At 31.8% G+C, this 16300-nt stretch overlaps 1 protein-coding gene across 1 annotated transcript in view; it reads left to right on the top strand.

The window, feature by feature from the left end:
* The first annotated feature begins 3445 nt into the window (after positions 1-3445).
* The window catches only part of LOC134229457 (ankyrin repeat and fibronectin type-III domain-containing protein 1-like), an 83900-nt gene continuing 71045 nt past the window's right edge, over positions 3446-16300 (top strand). The window contains exon 1 of the mRNA XM_062711208.1: positions 3446-3584. The gene's annotated coding sequence lies outside the window, so the exon portion shown is untranslated. The remainder of the gene's footprint in view (positions 3585-16300) is intronic.

The raw sequence follows: 16300 nt of genomic DNA on the forward strand, positions 1-16300 counted from the left end.
GTTTTACGGTGTGACCGTTGGAATAAAAAAAGTTGTACCATAAAAAAACACTCTAAAAAATTGATCAGCCACTTCAAACATCAAGCCGCACGAGACATCTGGACTACCTGTGACGTCACACGACGTCACGGAGTTCGTCGGAGCTTACGGAGACAGCCGAGCGTCTGTTTGAAACTATAGACCTAGTGCAATTTGGGTCGAAAAAAATTGCAGAGTTATTTTTTGTTTCTTTGAAAGATTTCTACAAACTAAAAGCTTTTTATGCTTTACGTTATTGTTTATTTATTTATCTATTTCACGGAAGCAACCGACATGACTTAATTAGCATATCGTCAAAATTCGTAAGTTTCCGGTGACGTCATTTGTATCATTTCCGAAGGGCAAGGTGAAGGCCAGTGTTGTTGCATGGGGGTATTTTTTTGAATAAGGTAAGGCAGAATCATTTCGTTAAGATTTCGGTAAGAAACAATGTTCCTTTTTTTTTTTTTTACTATTTTTGATTTATTCGCGCAAAGGACATTGGGTAGTGCAGGAATTCTGGGAATGTTGCACAGAGAAATTTGGCTGACGTATGTACAGATTTCAATCCGAATTTCCTCTGTTCTCTCTCTTAGTCTCTCTCTCTCTCGCGATCTCTCTCGCTCGCTATTAATACATCAATATATTAAAAAAAATGAAAGAACAAAAAAAATATGATTGAAAAAATTATTTTTATTTACCATTTCATAATATGTCGGGTTCGGTATTCCTAATAATTTTCAAAAAAATATATGTTTGTAAATTTCGTGCAGCATCATGCATCATTAGCTTTTGAAGATATCTACATTTCCTCAAAAGCAGCGCTCATCTAATATAGCTTATAGGGAATCATTTTGTTTGAAAGGTATACAAAATATAGTTCAGTGCATTGTGTTTCGATTGATTAATAGGCTAATGAAAAACGATAGGTTTGACTTTTGGCACGTGCGCTCTACTTGGAATGGGTGTGAGCAAAATCTGTAATGTTTTGTTTATGCAGTTATTTGAAGTTTCATGGTCACAATATGTGTAATTTCAACTTGATAGCGTTACCGATTTTTTCCTTAAACGATTGTACTTTTGATGGAACCTGCACATATAAATAACTTTCACATTTGCGAAAGTTATTTCCCTTTGCGGGGAGTCCATGCATGCAAGGCAATTGTTTGCCACCTATGATGATTTTACCACTTTTTTAGACATTGTCTTACATGTGATCTGATTACAGATTGTACATTATTTAATTTATATTGCCCCAAATTGCAACCAGTGTGACACAGTATGCATGTTACGTGGTTAGACCAATTACTCTAGAGTCACAGAGTAAGGAGAAATCCCTACATCATGTTTCAAATCCCACTGCGAACCAGTCTTACAGATAAACCAATTAAGGTTCTGTGTCACAGTAGCTTCTGGTAATGAAAATGTTTTCTCACTGCTCAAAAGGCATAAGTGCTGAGTATATAGGTCTTAATTCTGCAGCCCTCAAATGACAACTGGTGGCATCTCGATATGAAAGAAGAAAAAATTTCAGAGGGAACGTGAAACAACCCCCCCCCCCCCCCAAACGTGTTGGAAAGCACTGGAAGATTTTAAATGTACAAAGTTGAATAGAAGAAAATAACCTTTATGCTGAAAAATGAAGGTAAATCTTTACAATATAAAATTCATTTGGAAAGAACTCTAGTTCATTTTCATCAGCAGATAAGCACACAATATAACAGCATAGGACTGTCACAGTTCCAGATTTTTAAAGTCTGGTTTGTCCAGGAATTTCAATTTGGTTTTGGTGTTTGGTTGTGATATATTTATTTTAAAATTCAAGAATGAAACTTGAAAATAAAGCTGTTTGTTACCTGTACTGAATTCACTTTTTAAAATGAACATATTCTTGACATTGGTGATAAGATCTATTGAGTCTTCTTTTCATGCTTAAAGAAACGAAATAGCCACAGGCACTTTCAGTCTCTCACTCATTTCAACAATTTTCTAGTTTTGTCTAATTCATGCATTATATAGTATGTATGAACTGATGAACCTATAGCTGTTGTCACTATGTTTCAAAGCAAAATCAATGAAAGGTAATTAATTGTAAAAATAGAAATGGGGAGATTGTATAGAATAGTAATAATGCACAGGAAATTAAACATTAATGTTATAAGTTTGTTTGAATCAGGGCCTAAGTGTAAGTCTGCAGTGGTTTTTATTCAGTATTCGGAGATACGACACAAAAGCGTTAATGAACTTGAGCTATTTTTGGTAATGGAGAAATGGACCAGAGATAAAGTACACAGTACAATATCATATGAGAAGATAATTATTATGAAAGTAATATCTCATCAAGGCTTTTCTAATGTGGATAAATTACATTTATTGCTACGGTTGTTCAAATGTTATGGAATAGGGTCTTTAAATATTGATAATTTTGAGTAAATTTCTATCACAAATACGTATTATTTATAGCGCACAGGCATGCACATTCCACTTTGGCATATACATTAATTAAATTTGCAAGACAAGTTGTATGCACTCAAACGTAAATAAAGAAATTTTGAAAGTTGAAAATACCATTATGAGACAATTGTTTTAAAATCCCATTCTAGTTATCAGAATTAGATGTCTCTACAAATATATTTTCCTCGTTATTTTCTTACTTGATCTACAGTATTTTTTTCCAGGTTTTATTATGATTTTTTCAGGTAGTTGATGTGCTGTTTTTCTTTCCCAGGAATTTTGCTGTTGATGAATAAGGTGTCCCAATACAATCAACATCGATGTTTGTTGGTAAAGAGAGATGAAATTGATTAGTAAGGGGTAAAAATAAAATAGTAAATGTGTTGCATGAATTCAATGTCCCCTTAATTGTTTACTTTCTAAAGTTATCTGAGATGAACTCCTTCAGAATTGATTAAATTGATTTTTAACTTGAAGTCAAGATGAAACTTGAAGGTGCTCTGATTACTAGATATATAGGGAGTAGCTAAGTAGTGTAATTGAAAATGATATTTCTGTTTAAATTTTTGGTAAATATTTGATTTAAACTTTCAGCATAGATCTTGGAAGTTTGAATACACCTGGAAAACATGGGGATTCTATGGGTAGATGTGATAATCTTACAGTTTTGAATTTTTGGTAAGTTTTGTTCCATTTGAGAAATATGAAATGAAGTAGTATAATTTTACCTCAAGTAATGTGTTATATTAATGTATAGGTATGGTTTGAATGATGTATTTGTTTTAGAAATTCTCTTGTTTGGTATCGCTAGAGTGAAGTATTTGCACTATTCATCACAATGTACTCTGTGCTTCCAGTATCGATAAGGAAGAGAAGTGCTTGTTGAGAATTTGTAAGTCAGACGTGTATTTGCAAAGTACTTGTTATTTTTACATATCTTGGTAAAAGAAAAGAGCCCTTACATTTGTCACTTCTTATCTTTAAGTAATTGAAGCCTAAAGAATTCCAGAAGATTTTTTTTCTCTTTTAGTCTTTTTATGACCTTGAGGTTTTCATGGTCATTCCAGTCCAGAGTAGAGCTAGATACATGTAGTCGTTTAAACAGACACAAGGTAAGGGAATAGAATGGTTTTCTTGTAATTTTGGCTAGTTTGACATAAGCCTCATTATGTAATAAGTTCTTTTTAAAGAGTTGGGAACAGTATATAGCTTTCTTTTAATCTAGATCCATTCAATAAATCTAAAGATTTATAAAGTGCAATTGCACTTGCTTTATATTTGCTCAAGTTCAACTGAACTTCAATAGTGAGTTTTATGTTAATACAGACAGGTTAAGAATATGTTGGGAATTGTTGGCCAAAAACACAGTTTTAATGGGCATAATCGTTCATTTTCTTTCTTTTTACAGTATAGATATAAAGACATCAGAAATAGAGGTTTTGATTAATATTTAAAAAAAAAATTTTGATTAATTCCCATAAAAGATAGAGAGACAGAGAGAAAATAAAAAATATTTGAAATTAATATTTCATATGCGAGGCCAGTATAGTTTCTATTATGTAATAGCCAAATTGAGAGCTGATTTTAATGATTTCTTTCTAGATGGATCAATATGAAATCTGCAGAAATGGCCAGATATTTGATACATTATGGTTGTCTGGTATATAGTGAATACTATGAATCATAGTTTTCTGATCAAGATTCAAAGGCAAAAAGTTCATGATCTATAGTTGACATACATAATGGGTAAACTAGTAATTTAGCGGGTATGTATTGGTGTTATTTAGCATAGCCATCCTTTGGCAACACTAGTCTTAATTAAGGTACTTGGACATCTATTATCTTGTCCCAGTTTGCCGTTGCAGTCTTGCATCATGAAATATTCATGTGAGATTTAATTAACAACAGGTATTACTGTATCATGTCAATTACCAATACCTTGTAGCAGATTCAGGTACAAAGGGTTGGAATACTGTCTCTCTCATTTCTCTCTTAATGTGGGTGACAGTGTTTATATATTCTAACACCTGCTAGTCTGTACCTGAGATTTTTTCTTCCAATACTAGAAGCTGGAGATTGACTGTAATTGACTAAATTGAGACTTCAATTGCTCCGGCTGTTGCATTTAATGGAGTTGAGGTGTCGGAGAATGGCTTGGATTAAGGTGGTAGATCAACATTAGTGACTGAGAGATGGCCATGTAATGTGTGGAGCCAAGACTTGAATTGTGTATTCTCTGTCAGGGAACAAAGTGAAGTGTGTCTCTGAGTGAATTATAGCAGAGTATTGGGGAAAATCGTAAATTTACATGGAAAGGATTTTTATTCAGGCACTTCCTTTGAATTTTAAAATGTTTTAACATTTTTCTTCACTTTTGTAAAAATAGTTCTAATGTGTAAGTTACAAAGAAATTGAGTTGGGTATTAATAGGAATATATGTATGGGATCCTTGAAAAAATGTACTTTGGGTGAGGTGGAATGTCCAGATACTAAATCTATCTCGTCAATGATTTTTCAACTAAGTTTTCTTTTAGCAAAACAAACTTTTCCAGTCATTTCTTACATTGTGATGTTTGATTTTCATATGATTATTAGACTCCTTGAGAGGTCAAGTGTGGGCAGTACATGGGATTCATATCTGGTCCGTAGTTCACAAGGAAGGGACATATTGATTTGAAAACTTGTCAGTAGGTCACAGAGAGGGGGCAATTATTAACAATATCATGTCAGTATAGGCAGCATGACGCACCTTTGTACAGTATTCTTCTTAACCCATACAATTTCAAGATTTTTATTACAGGCACAGTGAATTATAATACATGTATAACAATTATATCTTTTCTGAATATTTGCTCGAGGAATTGTATGAAAAATATATTTTACATGTTTTAAAGGATGAAATATTTCTGGATGAACATTAGACCTGAGAGCAATATATGTCTTTGTAGTTGATGAACACTTAACATTAGCAAGAAAGATAATGTATGTTTTAGACTGCTAACTGCTCTCTAACATGCAATGCACTTTTTCTGGAGAATAAAACGTATTTCAAGAGACATTGCAAGCAAAGTATCCAGTTCAGTAACATGCTCTTTATGGGATTTGTAGCCCCCAGGTTTACTATTGACAAAGCAGTAGATGGCTGCAACATATGATATATTCCACAAGCACAGCTCTGCGGTGGTTGCTATAGTGAAGACTTTCAAGCTCTTTTTTCTGTTTCTTCATTTGTCCAGTGTTTGTTGCTGTTGATTTTGTCAGTGTTGTATTAAACTCTTCAAATTTCTATCTTCTTCTTCAGAATCCTTGGGCCAATTTCATCTAAACTTGGAAAAGAGTATCCTTGGGTGAAAGGAATTAAGGTTTATTCAAAGAAAGGGTTTCACTCTCTTCCAAGGGAAGATAATCAAGAAATAGTGAAAATACAGCTGATGTCATTTTAAAGTCTTTTTCTGAAGAACTACTGGGCCAGAAAAGATGAAACTTATTTGAAAGCTTCTTGACATACTGTACATTAATTTTGATCAAATCACAATCCCCAAGGGAGGGGGGGGGGGGTATTGGACATTCAAAGTTATACATGTATATCCTAAACTTTACAGTGTTCATTGAAATCGAACTATATAGTGAATATTCTGTTGAATTATTAAGGAGGCATTCGATTCTTTTAGATATTCACTTCATTGCATGGCATCTTTTCTAATAATTCAGTCTCCCACCTATATTGATTTTAGATGGCTTTGATATTACAAGCCATTTGTTTTAAAACTATTCACAATGGTTCATGTCTGCTAGAATGTCTGTTAAACTGTATTGTTTTTTTTTTTTTAATATTACGGTGTCCAGGTAAAAGATGTATTGTGAATCTGACACTTGGGGTTTATTTCTGGAAAAAGATAGAAGATTAAATTGATTGAATTTTCTATTCCTGGATGGGATTATGATAGCTCTTGACATTTTGTTATCTGTCTAGAAGTACATTAATAAACTGCATTTGTTTGTTTCCAGTTTTGCTTACGGACAGATCAAGCAGTTTTATCATTTACATTGAGTCACACTTTGGTAGCCAAATGTGGTTAAACATTTTATTTTGAATGGCAATTTATGTTTTCTTTTAATATTGTTACTTAGTTTATTATGACTTGAGGGTGTTTTGTTATAGAGGATAGTGGGTGATCTGAAATTGGAAGGTTTTGAAGTGCATATAACTATATATTTAGATTGGTTGGTTGTAAAAAAATAAGAAATCTGGAATCCGTCTGAGGAAAAAAAATAGTGTTTGGGTTTAAGTAAATTTGTAACCAAAAGAAATTGAATAAGTTATTAATAAAGTAATTTTGGTATGATTTTAATATTATGATTAACTTTTTTTTGAAGATTTTTAAGTAAAAGTGTTAGACAGCATATATCTGTAAGCTTTTGAATTTAGAAGGAAATGGTAATGTTAAAGGTCTGTAAACTTGTACAAATGTTTATACACCTATGAAACAGTTTTGGGAGATACAGGATTTTTGTCGAACCTGGACTTAATTTCACAAAAGCCCTCAAATTTATGACGAAGGAAAAGATTTAGTATCGACAAGATAAAATCAGTTTAGCTGCATCTTGCATATCTCGGGCCTTAATCATTGCAGTATTATTCAAAGTCTCAGGTGTAGAAACTTAAACTTTCACATTAGTGTTATCAATGTTCAAAAAAAAGGTAGGAAGAAACTTTACTCTATATGACTGTTTCTACTAAATATTCCCAGTGCATTTAAAGCAAGGGGTTGAAATTTTGTGCAAAATTATGACATTTATATAGGCCTAATATTATTTTAAGTTCTATAAGACATAGATTTTCCATTTATTCATGATTAAGTATGCAGGGATATCGCATTCATCACATTTCGGGTCTATTTGCTCAGCATTAAGATGTGAGTTAAAAAGCAAGAAAAAGTCGAGTCTTCAATTTTGTAGTATTTTCCTTGGAATTTCAGATGTGAGTTTACAAAGCTAGGAAAAATCTTGAGTCTTTAGTTTTGTTGTATTTTCAATTTTATTTACCATATAAATAAATTATTTCTTCTAGTGCATGATTTATACCATGTTTGGGTCATATATTGTAGCTGTTCCTCTGTTCGGCTACAACCAGCAATTCTATGTCATAACTGAAGTGTAGTGTTCACAAGAAATGTAAGAACTGAGAGGTCTTATACTTACTTTGTGTTGTAAAAGGAGAGAATTTGTTAGATAATGGTGTATATTTACCTAGCATTATAAATTTTATACTTCAAGCTTTCTTGTTCTGTGCCATATGACAGCTAGTGCGCATTATACCTTGTTTACAGTGGATGGTGGAAGTTTCAATGTTACCTTAAGTTATGCCATACTTTTCCAAGGAGTTAGAATGTAGAATGAATGGAAAAAGTTCATTTTCTTTAAAGAAGTATCTGTTTAGGACATAGTCAAAAAATGTCTTTTTAAGTCAAGTTAAAAAAAAGCACCCCCCCATCCATGGGAGAAAGAAAATATTTAAAAAAAAAAAAACATAGGATTTGCCATTTTGTCTTGAAAATTGTGGTAAACAGGAAGGAAAGTGGATCAGATTTTATTGATCTTGTTGATGTATTGCTAATTTTGTTTTAATAATTATTTTTATATGATAGCATGAAAGGAAATCATCCTTCAGTTCACCAGTGTCATTGTTTTCTTCCCCTGAATATATGCATGGTAATTGTCTTTCTAATGTCTGTGGCTAACCAGTTATTGAAAAGCAAACCTGTGGGTTTTATTAATAAAACAACAAAGATGAAACAGCTGTTTGTCACCTTGTCTTCTCAGTCTGATGTGATGGAAAAATAATTGCTTTTGGTTTTTTTCATTATCACATGGTCCATTTCTCTTTATCAATAGAAATAGTAGATGGTATTGTATTGGACGTGATGTCTTTGAAGAATCAAAATCCCTTATCAGGACATTAAATGGTTTTACAGTCATTTAAAATTGAATAGGAAACTTTGAAATTGTTCTGCGAGAAGGATTATTGACATATTCGAAGTCCCCTGATTTTATGTGGTATTTTCAATTTTATATTGATCAAGCTCTATAAAGCTGATCTCTTTATGAAATGTTTGTTTGTAGGTTTTCCAATGCACGTAATCTTTTCACATGTGTCAGGGTTCTTATTGATATTTGTACCAGTTTGTATGATATCTCTTTTCAGTACTGGTGAATATAGAACAAAATAAACAGTACTTAAAGTGTGCATGTGGTCATTAGGAATTAGTCTGTTTATAGTCGTAGGCGAAAAGTCAACTTTCAGAGGATCTTTGATCTATAATTGTGTATTTATTGGAAGTCAATGGAATTTAATTATGAATCAGATGTTAAGAATTAAGATATAAAGAATACAAAAGTATACAAAAAATTCTGTCTTTCATGTACTGCAGTCAAATCAACTCTCAATTTACAAAAAACTGAAACAGATTTAATGGCAAGCATTTAGTAGGATTTATTGCCTTTTAATGTGAAATTATATGCTGATTATCTTGTATTGTGCGAATGTAATTAATGAAATATGATCAACATTTAAATATTTGTAATAAGCCTTCACTCGAAAAATAGGATTTTGTCAGGCAAATAAGCAAGGGGTTCATTGCTTGTACATAATACTGCATTCTGTTTATGGACGATTGATGATTGTCAGTTAGTTGGATAAAGCAAGTTCTTTGGTATACAATGTAGTAACAAAGAAGTAAAAGTGAATTTTCTCAAAATTATCTCATAAATCTCTTTGCTAGAATCACTTTCTCTGATTGTTGTTATGAATTAGTAAAGGACATAAATGATGCCAATGGAAGATACTTAAGGGGTAGGGTTGGATGGAAGTGAATTAAATCATTTTTGTTTTTAATTATCCTCATGCCTCATGCCTACATTCCTTTTATTTCTTATGTCTTAAACAATTAGATTCCGAGCTTTAATTATTTGTGATACAATTGTATATATATAAATATGATCAGTATTATAAAAAAAAAAGCTTAAGTACCCCTACATTGTATTTAATGTTGGTTTAATATTTCATAAAATTTTATAATATGTTTGAATCTTTTCATATTAATTTATACTTTTTTCAGTGGTGAAAATGGCCATGCTTGCCTACACTACTGAAAAACCATCATTCCTTTATGTTTAATCTATAGAAATGTCAAAGTGTATGATATTTTAAATTTATTTCCTAAAAAAATTACAAGATCGCTTAAAATGCTCTCAAATACGATCAAAGGGCACATTTTTTGCTGCAAAGCCCACCAATTCAAATAACAGGGGTTTAAAAAAAATGAGATCGGGATTAACACTAAGTGAAATTTCTTTGATTTGAATGTTGAAGATGGGAATGTGAAAGGCATTAAACAGTCAAACTTGTACGTTCAAGCAATTTTTCCAATGGTGAGATATTTATCTTTGTTATAAAGAGATATTGGAACTTATGCAGAATTATTTTGTAAGGGACATTGTGAGGGAATTGAACTCACAAATTTGTTCTATTTAGAAACAGTTTAAAATAAAATTTTTGATGTTTTTCCCCCATATAAGGTTCACAGTTTTAATAGTGCTGTTACTTGCATGGGTTTAACCATTGTCTCTTTATTTCCTGCAGTCGCATTTTGTCGAGACTCTAATGGTAATACAGGTATGGTTTTTTTTTCATAAAAGATATGGGATAATGGCATCTCTTTGGTGCATTTGAAGCCATTACTCTAACTAAATAGCATTGGTTATATATCTTCTCTTCCTGCCTCATGAGCATCTAACAAGGAATATGACATTACAGACATTAGGTTTTAATGGAATACCAGGAATAGCTCAAGTGATTATGCCATGTTAAATTTGATGTCCAGGCTAGAATTACGTACATTTTCAGGAGTTCTTGCTCTCAGGTAGATCTATAGACAAATCAAGTCACTACAGGACCAGTTTGTCCGTTACAAAAAAGGCCAAGGAGATTTACTTCAAACGGTTTGCACTTGAGTTGAGATATTTTTAAATGTTCTTTGGACAGACATAGCATTAATAGGAAGGATTTTCCGTAATCCTTTAGTGAAGTTGAAATGTCTGTCTCAAAATTATTGACACTTTCTTTTTATGTGACCAGTGCTTACATCATTTCAGGTTGCTCCTTGTTGTTGTAGAGAAATCATTTGTGTACACTCTTCATGTGTCATGTATTTTATAATGGCTTTTCTTATAATCTGCTTACAACATTTATGGAGTGGGGGACAGAGGTGTATTAGTCATATCTCTTCAATATTATGAAACTTTGAGAGTAAAAGTGTGGTTTCTCTCTCTGTCTTTTTGAAGATTTAAAAAAAAAAGTTTTGTGTGGAGTACAAAAGATTATTTTGATTTTGATAGCTAGACTTATCTAAGGTTGCGATCTTGACAAATGATTATCTATACAGGTAAAAAGTGGGTAATTTACTCCCGTACTAAAGACATTTAAACATCTGAATGTGCAGTAAGTTCTATTTAGATTGGGAAAAATTTTCTTTTCATCGGTGGAAGGCCACAAATGACATGGGTACAAACATATAAAAGGGTTTGTTACACTTTGACTATAGGTCCCCTAATGCATAGTGACTGCACAATGTGTTTGTCTTGTACCTTTATTCTTTTTTAACAATGGAACCAATTCAATGTCGGGGCATACCATGAAGAAAAATGAAATCCCAATTATGTTGAACAAAAACAAAGAAATGTTTGTATGCCACATGACAAATATCATTAACCCATTCCTTACGAAAGTTCCAACGGGAATGAAAAGCCTTTATTATAACAATCGACATTATCGCGTGCAAGATTTCTTTCAAATTTGTTCTTTGCGTATTTGAATGTGCATTTGACAAGTCACCGAGAACTGGCGTTGAGATATTTACAGATTCGAAATATAAGTTTGATATTAAAAACTGTTCTTTTGTGCAAGACACAGTAGTTTTTACTAGGGATTAATAAAGTTTTATTGAGTTTATTTGGACATTTAAATGGGGTATAGCTGAAAGGGAGCCTTTACATTGGCCGTATTACAGAACTCTGGTCTTTTTGATGCTCCGATATATGTGTCTTCTACCTATCAATCTTCACTTATTCGAGGGAATATTTTATTGCATTTAATCATGTGCTTTGGAATTTACTAATTAAGGACATATTTCCAAGGACTTTTAATCTTTCTATAAATGTTGGTAAGTAGGTAGTACACTGTTTCTTAATATAGAAACATCTTGGTCAATATTTTTTTTAAAGAATTGTGAATTGTAGTGCATTGTTTTGCCTTTATCTCCTTTATGTAAGATTTAACCTTGTTCAATGAAGTAGAAACTATAGCATGTATAGAAAGCAAAGAATAAGATTCTTTCTAGCTCTCTAATTTTTTTCCCTGATTTAGAACAGATATTATTGAGGAGAAAAATAATAAGTTGTAACATACATATTTAAATTTATCTCTTCAAAGTTTTTACAGAAAATCTTGTAAGGTTTACTTATTGTGCCTTATAATGTGGTTTTGATACAATGTTACAGGGATTTATAAACAGAAATAAATTGTATCCATCTGATTTTCTTTTCTTTCCCTATATCAACAAGCTGAAGGAATGGCAACTTTTTCAACTCTGACTTGTTATACTGTAAAAATATGTTTTCCTTCACTAGATACTTCCAATTTTTATTTTTTCTAATATGCAAGCAAAATGTCCCCCCCCCCAAAAAAAAAGACTAAAATTTATACCAAAGTTAACTGTCCTAAGTTATTTCACGAGGTATAAAATACCACCAGGTTATGATCAGATTAGTAATCCAACAACAAGTGTTTTCTTACATCACATCTTTAAGTTTTTTTTGACAAAGAAATATCTACAACCACAACATGGCTGTAACTTGTACCATAGCTTGATCAATAATAGGTTTAACAAAAATGAAGTAGTTCATTTTTTTTATATTCTACCAATTTATCAAATTTGTATTAAAGTGGAGTTAGGTATCATAGGCAGAAAAAATATCAATTTCTGTGAATAAGAATTAGTAAAATAGGCAAAACATGCACTATTTTCACATCCTATTTAACATGTTTTAGTAGTTTTTTCATCAATTAAGTCAGCTGAAAGGATCTTGCTTTGTTAAAAGTTTAATAACTTTTCAAATTTAAAACCAGAATAAAAAGGATAAATGTTTCAATAAGTACATTTATAAATTGTTTCTGTCTAAATGTTTGCTCTTTATATTATTATAATGGGAATTGAATCTATGTAATTATCATTTATGATTAATCAATAAAGTGCTTGTTTTTTCCCAATCAGCACACTCTTTATGTCTGTTGAAAGAAGTAATGGTAAAAAGAGAATTGTAAAATTCTTATTTGCAACTCTACATTGAAGATTCTTAATTGAATTAAATTTATAAAAAATATTTTTTAAGGGGAAGGGGGTACCAATGTCATGTATATATAAATATATATATGCATGTATACATGATAAGAATGATGTTGACTTAGAGGATTCAGCATTGTACCAATTAATATATGCATTGGGGACCTTTTTATACATGAGTCATTGAGTCTTGAGAAGCTTTTTTGTTGTTTCCTAGAGTTGCATCTAACTCCATGTATTTCATAGCTTACAGGGTTTTTCTTGATTGCCTGGACTTTGTTTAATATTGAAGTGATTTTAAGCTAACTTTGATATAGTTTCCTGTGTCTAAATATTTTGTTGGTTTTCATTGTATTTGAGCATTGAAAGAATTTCATTTTATAAACAACCGCCAGGTTTTTCAAAATTTGAATGTCTTTTTTATTGATATAATTAAAAGTGTGTTAAGTATTTGGGACCTATTTATTAAAAATAATATGATTCTTAAAGCAGATTTTATGATCATGGTATATTGGATTTTAAAATGGCACCAAAACATTTGAAGAGGGCAGTAAATTTCTATCAATATTGAATCAAAGATTATTTGAACAGCAGGAAAAAATTAAACTGCTACTAAAATCCCAACACACCGAAATAAACTGTAACTATTCATAGAGTCGCAATGGGGCAAGTGCAGGCCAGTAAAAAAGGGTCTTATTTACCACTTTAATAGGAATTTAAACCTGAAAATCACACCAGAATTAAAAATTTGAACAAATAATAGAATATTTACACAAGTTCGCTTTTCTATGACTTGTTTTCTGTTGCATAGTTTAGTGAACTTTTCTATAGCTTTGATATAAGTAAATAAAAGGTAACAGTTTATAAATGGAGATTGTCCAATGCTGGAAAAACTCTACATGATAAAAACAAACATAGGACTTACTTACAGAAGAATTCTTCCACTGGGATCAATAAATGAGGATCAAATGCCAAAGTAATTACAAAGAAAATTAAGGAGAAATTTCATGGCATTGTTTCTGCATTTGATGTTGTCTGGGAATGGAAAATAGCTCTGAGGGTTCAACAGTGAATGTTAAGGTGTTTGTTTATTGGAATTGCCTGACAAAGAAGCTATCTATCTGTGTGCATTGAGTTTTGATTGGCTTTATTTCCACTCAGTGAGTTTCAACAAAACCTGTAAGTAGTTGTTTACAGAGTGTGAAATGTACAGTTTAATGTCATAACGACAAAATAAAATGCAACAAATATGCTGTATTTCATTTGTTGGGAAAGAAAAAAATGAACACTGCTATTTTGTGTTAGTATAAGATTTACCCTGGATAAAGATTGGAAATACAAAGAAATTATGAATGATTTTTTAATGTATGTATATTTGCAGGGTAAAAAAATAGATTCAAGATTCACATGGCTTTTGTGGGGGGAGGTGGAAGGGTACATAAGGGTGTGGATTGGAGGGGGTGTATTGCAAAGTAATGAAGACTGTTAATTACTTATATCTCTGGATGTATCTACAATTCCAACCAAAATAAGTGGATACGGAGAGGCTTATTGGGCACATAGATACCCTCTGCTTTCAAAATAATGGAAAAGCTTTTTTTGCTCATTGAATTGCACACTTTAAAATTTCCATTCAAAGTAAACCAGATGTTTCCTGACAATGAAAGAAAATGTCTACCCTCTTCTTAAATTATATCCCTGGCCTTTTGCTACAATGATTCATTTCTAACCATTGTACACATCACTGTTCATTGACTTGTACTTTTGAAATGTGACTTTGAGATAAAACTTAAGGGTCAAGGACAATGGTATAATTTAGTTATAACCCATTCCATTCAAGGGTTAGAGACTTAACCTTATTTTGAGACAGACAGAAAGAATAACAGACAGACAAGCATGCCAAAACCAATATATCTCCTCTTAGGGGAGATATGATTAGGAATAAAAAAGATTCAATGCACTTGAAAAGCTTGTGTTAAGTATATGGGCTGGTATGCCAATGTGGCCTTGGACATTGCGAAGAGTAAAATTATAGCTGTCTTTTCACATTATAAACTTCCAAGATCAAAGATTCTTTAATATATTTAACACTAAACACTTCACTGATATTTCATAGGCATTTAAAAAGTCAAATTGATTATACCTTAAGTTAAATTTTTGTAGCACTCATTGAAGATTTGTAATCTTGTATTAATTCTTGAATATGGTTTATAATTTATGTTGCGCATTAACAAATCTGTGTAAATGGAAGTATAACCCTTGATCTCTTTCATTCAGTATGGATAATGGTTAAGAATTAATATTTTTAATAATGTCTGCAGTATTGGTGCAAGTTAGGTGTGAATATGCTCGTCACTGGTGCAATAGCTCATTATTGGTTTTGCTTTGTGAATTCAAAACATTCTTTGTGGGCAAGAGAGAATTAACGAGGGAATTAAATGGTAAACGGTTTGTATTGCAGAGATCACATTTTTGTATAGCTTATGGAATGCATTGTTTAAAGTTAAACATGAGGAGATACCTATGAAGTAAGCTCAGTGAAATTTTATTTTTGATGGATAGACATATTGCTAAGCATTAACAATTGTTATGTTGAGCATAGAACATATGCTCATCTAGCTAAGTTTGTCTGCTTGGTATGGAGCATAGAAGAATATTTTTGAAGAATTTAAACAATCGAACTAACATGCAACCAGCATTGTTATTTATGGCACCTGGGTTAGGGTTTCTGGTTTAGGACATGGCTCTTATGATCATATTATAAAAATATGATGAACTCAGGTACCTCTTCTTAAACCCCTGATTCAGGATAATGGAAAGGGCTTTTGCTGAAGCAGAGTTGTATCATACTCAGGTGACCATTATGGTCCCTGAGCCTCTTGTGTTAGGAACATTTAGCAAAATATAATGCATTTATGCAATACACTTAATCTTAAATTTATTTACTCTTCATCTAGGAACAAGCTTATACAAAAACAAATTCCTAACCTATTTATTTTAAAATTCATGTTACATGACTTGAGAGTTCTCCTGTGTATCTGAGTTCCAAGTGGGGTTTAAGTTTGTCATGTCAAGAGAAACTTGTACTCTATTCAAGTGACCATCAAGTTCCATTGGCTTTTAGTTTCATTGAAGTATGGATTTCATAGGGCACAATTATTTTGATAAAATCTGATAAATCCCAAATATGACTTGAAAGCATGGACATGCATTTGCACTTGATAATATTTTGGTAGTTTAATACATTGTTGCAATTGCAAACATCAAGGATACTTTTTACCTTGACACTGAATTGACACATAAATATGAAAATAATTTTGATTCTGAATGATAGTGAATCCTGGAAGATAAAAGAAATTGTCTAGAAATTTATCTGTCGGGAAATGTCATTGTTTGATTAAATTTTTCATAAGTAAGACAGGGTACAC

Source organism: Saccostrea cucullata, unplaced genomic scaffold, assembly GCF_032062105.1.
Source record: "Saccostrea cucullata isolate Sc308-1 unplaced genomic scaffold, CSIRO_AGI_Scuc_v1 ctg477, whole genome shotgun sequence".
NCBI lineage: Eukaryota > Metazoa > Mollusca > Bivalvia > Ostreida > Ostreidae > Saccostrea > Saccostrea cuccullata.